Source organism: Rhinolophus sinicus, chromosome 4 (genome assembly GCF_057876585.1).
Source record: "Rhinolophus sinicus isolate RSI-liver-muscle chromosome 4, RSI-T2T, whole genome shotgun sequence".
Classification (NCBI taxonomy): Eukaryota; Metazoa; Chordata; class Mammalia; order Chiroptera; family Rhinolophidae; genus Rhinolophus; species Rhinolophus sinicus.
In genome coordinates, this window is record NC_142504.1 from 79,007,743 (window position 1) to 79,014,242 (window position 6,500).

A 6,500-nucleotide genomic window follows, 5' to 3' on the forward strand; every position below is an offset into this window, starting at 1 on the left:
TTCTTTAGATAAATACCCTGAAATGGGATTACTGAGTCCTTCTTTGTCTCTTGTTATAGGCTTTGTTTTAAAGTCTATTTTGTCTGGTATAAGTATTGTTACCACTGCTTTTTTGTTTCCCATTCATTTTCATTTTAATGAAATATTTTTTTCATCCCTTTATTTTCATTCTCTGTATGTCTTTCAATTTGAAGGGGTTCTCTTGTAGGCAGCATACATAAGGATCTTGTTTTCTTATCCATTCAGCCCTCCTATGTCTTTTTAATCCATTTACATTGAAATAATTGTTGATAGATATGTAGCTATTGCCATTTTATTATTCATAATTTTGATTTTTTCCCCCCATATTAAAGAAGTTCCTCTAACATTCCTTTTAATACTGGTTTGGTGATGATGAACTCCTTTAGCTTTTTCTTGTCTGGGAAGCTCTTTATCTGTCCTTCAAGTCTAAATGATAGCCTTGCTGGGTAGGGAAATTTTGTTTAGTACTTTTTCTGGAGTTTTCTCCTGTTCTTTCATTTGGAATGTATTTCTTTGTTTCCTCATTTTGGTTGCCTCTCTGTGTTTGTTGGTATGTATTAATAGATCTGCTATATTCCCCAGTCTTGGCTGGGTGGCATTATGTAGTAGGTGTCCTTGGGGCCCAGTGGTGCAGTCTCCCTGGTTACCTGCACTGGTGCTTCAGGAGTGTGTTTTTTTGTGGTCTGTGTGTGCCCTCCTGTTATAGTTGAGCCTTGGTTGGTATTGGCATGTCAGTGGGTGGGATTGAACCTCAGGTTGATTGGCTCTGGGGTTTGGCCACATCTGCAGCTTAAATGCTGCTGTGTGTGAGGCTTACCCCACTGAGTGGGATTTGCCCCATTGGGTTCTGGTGCCTGTTGAAACCGTCCTTTGTGTGTGGCCACTTGTGGGGCTATTGAGTGGTGATCTGCTGTGGTCTGAAGCCAACCTCCAAGTATATTGGTTCTGGGGCCTCTTGCGAGGGGCTCCAGTGCAGGCCCAGGTCAGCCACTGCCTGTGACCAGTAGGGGGACTATCTGGTAAGAACTACTATTGTTGGCTGCCTGTGCTAACCCTGGAGGCATGTGGGAGTGGTCACGCCGTGAACCAAGAATGTCTGCCACTAGTACCAGGCCTGGGTAGCTTACAAAATGCCAGGACACCCCGCAGCCTTCTGCCACCTGCCAGCTCCCTTAAGGTTCAGCCACTGATAAAACTTCATGTGGTATGGATTTTGGTTGAGGCAGGGTCTGAGGGAGTCACTGGAGTGGCAAGAGTTGTGGTCACCAGGTTAATGTAAATTCTGGTTTGGTGCCAGTGCTCAGCCTGAAGCTACTTAGCAAAAGTCTCAGAGCCACTCACCTGGAGCCCATGGACTTGGATACTTATTCTAAGACAGTGCAATGTGAGTGGGGCTGGCTGCTCTCGAGAAAGTGCCTCAGGTGTTGGCGGACTAAGGTGGAGTGACATCCCAGTGAATCAGCAGGGCAGAGCTGGGGAACTTATCAGACAAATCAGATTCAGATTTGGCCATAAGTGTAGGGGGAGGTCTCAACACAGAGAAATGGTGCCCACCTGCTGGCTGCCGGGGAGAAGGGCCCCACACAGGGAAAATGCTGACTGTCATTCAGCTCTCATAGTAAAGCCACACAACTCAGTTGGCCCCTGTATGTTTCTGAAGCCCCCTGAGTCACTGTCCCTCTGCTGGAGCCCAAGGTGAGTACCTGTGAGTGAGAGAGTCTGTGTGCGGGCTCTTTAAGAGGATGCCTGGGTATCCCAAAACCCCCTGTCCCACCCAGATGGTCAGAATCTCCACTCTTTTTCACAGCCAAGTGTTGTGGGGGTTCTCTTCCCAGCACCAGTACTGGGGCTCGAGAATCTGGTGTGGGGCTGGGGTGCTTCACTCCTTTGGGGGGAACGTCCACAGCTGAGATATCCCTCCTGATTCTCAACTGCTACACATTGGGGCCTGTTCTGTGTCTCTTCCCCACCTACCAGTCTCAATGTGGCTTCTTTGTGTCTTTAGTTATGAAACTCTGTTCGTCCAGAGTTCATATGGTTCTCCAGGTTGATTGTCCTATAATTTAATTGTACTTTTAATTTGTTCAGGGAAGGAAACAGGCAGAGTGTTTATCTACTCCACCATCTTGAATCTCCCTCATCATCAGTCTGTTGAGTTTGTATAATGTGCCACACTACACTAATTATTTTAGACACATTATAGTAATTTAGACAACTTTGTATTATAGATCGGAAAGTGCCAGATTAAGTAATGTGATTCAAGGTCACACAGTTAGGACATGGAAGAGCTAGTGTCTGACTCCAGGACTCTTATGTTCCACCAGCATATACACATGAATATGACCAGCTCATGGCCTGAAATAAGCCTGAGACCTTTCAACTCTGATCCAATTGGGTCTCATCCATCAGCCTCAGCATCAGGTCTCATGCTCTAGCAGCTGTGGAGGTCTAGGGCAAGGATATATTATACATCCACTTGTTAGTATCTTCTCTTTTCCTGCCTTCTCTGGGTTATTGGGGCTATTAGACCCTAGGTCCCAGCCCTGATTATGTACTCAACACTATTTGTTAATTTAACTTTGTCTTTGTAAAAATTTCCAGATGAGGTTCATTTATTTTCTAAGGCCCCCTTTTTTTCTTATACCATGAAATGATACCAGCTCTTGCAAATTTAGCAACTGAAATGGAGACTACTTTGAAAAAACATAGGGCTGCTCACTGTGGGGATTATTTCCAGTTTCTATTAAAATTCTCACTTTCCTCAGTTCATTGAGTCTGGAGAGAAAGATGAAGTCAGTGTATCAAGGTGATGGGTAGTTACTGAATATTGAATCCATGGCTGATTTTCCATATTTTGAGCCAGATTTAGCTATTCTTTCCTCCATCCTCAAAGTTAATAAGGCATTTCTGCCCTTTCATGTCTTCCTTAAAAATCTTTCATACTTAGAAAAAAAGGTAATGAGTCATGAGTAGAATGCACATCCCCAAAGAATGCTTAAGACTAGGTCTGGTTAGAGAGGTGCATCAATTTGGTGAGGGAGAATCTTTGAGAAGACTGCTTCTGTTTCTAATAAATCATGAATGAAATACTAAGTGACAGTTGATGGATTGTGTTAATTTATTTAGAAAAGCAGAGAAAGCCTGGATCTAAATTTGGAATTAAAACAATTAAACATTTGAATGGCTTAGTCTGCTCAGGCTGCTATATGAAAATACCACAGACTGGGTGGCTTTATAAACAACAGAAATTTACTTCTCTCAGTTCTAGAGGCTGGGAAGTCCAAGACCAAGGTGATTCCAGATTTGGTGTCTGGTGAGAACCCGTCTTATTGACAGAAGAGGTGAGGGAACTTTCTGGGGTCTCTTTTATATTCTTATTAATGAGACCTCCAGCCTCATGACCTGATTACCTCCCACAGTCCCCTCCTCCAAGTGCCATCACAGTGGGTAGTAGGATTTAACATGAATTTTTGTTTTGTGGGGCATACTGGAGGGGTACAAACATGCAGCCTATAACATAGGATTATAAGAAAAAAATTTGACAAAATTTCAAAGAAAGCTGTAAATGGCAGGGGCCATGGGTAGGGTTTCCTCAAATGTCTGTGCCTAGGCCTTCTTAAGGGACCTCACTTCTCTCATACCAAGACCGTCACTGCTGCAGGAATATTATTACAGCCTTAGGCATCACATCCTTATTCAAGGCAGGAAGAAGGACTCCAGTGATGAATGTATCTTGATTCATAGAGCAAAATGCCATGTTATCTTCTACTTATGTCTCACTGGCCAGAAGTCTCGGTGTCATACGACCCCTTTGAACTCCAAGGAAGTCTGGGAATGTGAGCAGGTAGCATTTCCAGTCTCTATCACAAAGGTGGGAAGAGATAAGGGAGGTGGGAATGGATGTTCTGTAAGCCATGACGAGTATCTGCCACACCCAACTCTTTCATTTTTTCATCCTTTTCATGCTTCATTCAGTGCTTAGAACAAGGCTCACCTCCCCCAAGAAGGCAGCTCTACTGTCCTAGTCTAAAAGGCTCCCTTTACTTTCTTAACTCATAGAGGCTTTGAGTTAATTATCTTATCACCTCAACCAAATGAAAGACCCTGAAGGCAGGGCCTGCTTATGTGTCTTTGCATATCTAACAGTATTTGCTACCAAGCTTTGTGCATAGCAGAAATTAAACAAAAGTTGTGTTAGAATGGTAGATTGTGTCTTTGCTCACTGTAAAATACTAAGCAAAATTTAATGAACATTACCAATATAAAAACAATCTCCCTGTCAAATCCTTATCTATTATTCAAAACCAACTTAAAACACCACTTAGTCCATGAAGCTGTGTTTAATCTCTCTTGCAGCCCTAAACTGTCTCTCTTATGAACTTTTATACTATGTTAAAAAAGATACTCATAATGCTCTACCCGTTGCTGTTCCCTGTTAGAGCATTCATTCTAGAATGTGAAGCCATATGTGACTTTGCCTCCTTGACCCCTGCTGCCTTGACTACAGTCGACACCTGACCCATGTTCAGTTCAATCACATTCTTTTCCCTGGAATATGTCATTGAAAACAGAGACTGAGCCATTCAAATGGTGCTGTGTTACTGGTACTAATAAGACCATGTAGAGCTGTGTCCCAAGTGGTGCCATGACAGTCCATAGGTACTACAAATATTGATTGATTGAAGGCTTAATATGTGTCCAGTATTGTACAAGGCAATAGAGAACAAAATCAACCAAAATGCTTGCCCTCGTGTATCTCTGTTATAGTGGTGAGGCCATGTTCGGGCAGAATTAGAGAAGGACAGAGGCTAGGAAGCTAAGAGGAAGACAGTCTGCAGCAAAGATAGCTGAGCAGATGGGCAAGAAACTGAAGGCCCTGGAGAGAGATTGGAGATTTCAACTCATATAGTTTTCATGTGGCCCGGTTATACTTCTGTCACTACCTTTACTTCTATTGTTGGGGCCATTCCTAGTTAACCTTTGTTAAGTACTTAGTATGTTCCAAGCCCTAGGTTAATCTCCTGGCATGCATTTAATAGTTTCCATAGCCTTATGATCCAGGCAACCTTTTTTTTTTTTTTTGGGGGGGGAGCAGTCATCGGATTTATAAAAAGATGCAACAAATTTTAAAATGATACAAAAATATCATTTTCAAAACAACATCAAAAAGTGAATGTCTTTAACCATACTCAGCTCACAACAGAGCAAACGGGTGAGTGGAATAATTCATGCTGTAGCATGTTTCATAAACTGGCAACAGAGAAAATTGGGTGAAGGGAAGCAGAGGAATTTTGTCCCTTAAGAATTAAAACCGAGGTGCTCCATAGTCATCTGGCATCTGCTCGATGTTGTACTTATGGTTAGAAGCATACATGGTAGGAACTCCAGGGATCTTCCTGATTCTTTGTTTAAGGTCCCGGTCAACTGTGGCCACAATGTAACACTTGTGCCAAGTTACTCTCTGTACTAAGCAGTCATCTGCATAGGTTCCTTGCGTGTGCATGGTAATCGTTCAAATCTTGGATCCTTGGTAATCTGTAGAGCCATTTGATACTTCTGCCCCAATTTCTCAATTTCAGCCATTACACAGTCAATCATACAAGGGATACACATGGCATATAGACAGTCCATCATTGACTGCACTAAGTCTAGTTTGGCTTTAACTGAAAAGTTGATAAAGTTGGTATCAACCAGGATACAGTAAGGTGGGCCCAGCTGTGTGTTACATTGGAAGAATAAGCAGGAAAGATGTTGGGGGACTTCTCTTTCTGTGAGTGCACTGGGATCTTTCTTTTTAGATTTTAATCTTTCCTTTTCTTTAAGCCTCTGATCTCTGAGACTAAGCATTCACTTCATGGTCGCATACTTCCTTGTTTTATTTTGCTTCCCCATGTTCCTGCTGCACTCTTGTTTCATACGAAATTCCAGGCACTCTTATTATCTCCATTTTATATGTGAAGAAACTGAGATTCTGAGATGATAAGTGAGTTACTTCAGGACACCAGCTAGTAAATGACATAAGAGGAAACTGAAATAGGCTAAACTCTTTCCAAATGGGTAGTCCCACCATATTAGTCTGCATCCTTAAAACAACCTTGTAATAAACTAGCTTTGTTGGGTGCCTATTCCTTACAGTCAACAGATACCTTAGGTAGCTGGCTAATGTAGCTCAGACTGGAGGCACTGGATAAAGTAGTTCTCTATCTTTCTATTATTACCTAAAACTACAAACATTTAAAATAAAATTATAGCAAAATAGCCCCCTCTTGAAAATGTTCAAAGTTAAACATCGTTGTAAGCGTTTTGGTTTGAATAATTCCTTTCTTGAGTTGTATGACTAAAATGGAGTTCCCACTTTGTGAGTATCTGAGCTCTGGCCTCAGGAGTAGGAGTGGTGTGGGGCTGGTAAAGAGTTAATACACAGAGTGCACAAATATATATGCACACCAAGTACTATCTGTAAATTCAGTAAGTAATAC

The 6,500-nt window shown here is 42.1% G+C and overlaps 1 pseudogene; it reads right to left on the reverse strand.

Moving 5' to 3' along the window:
- Window positions 1–5,326: 5,326 nt before the first annotated feature.
- Window positions 5,327–5,913, reverse strand: LOC109452343 (rRNA-processing protein FCF1 homolog pseudogene; annotated as a pseudogene).
- Between the last annotated feature and the right edge of the window lie 587 nt (window positions 5,914–6,500).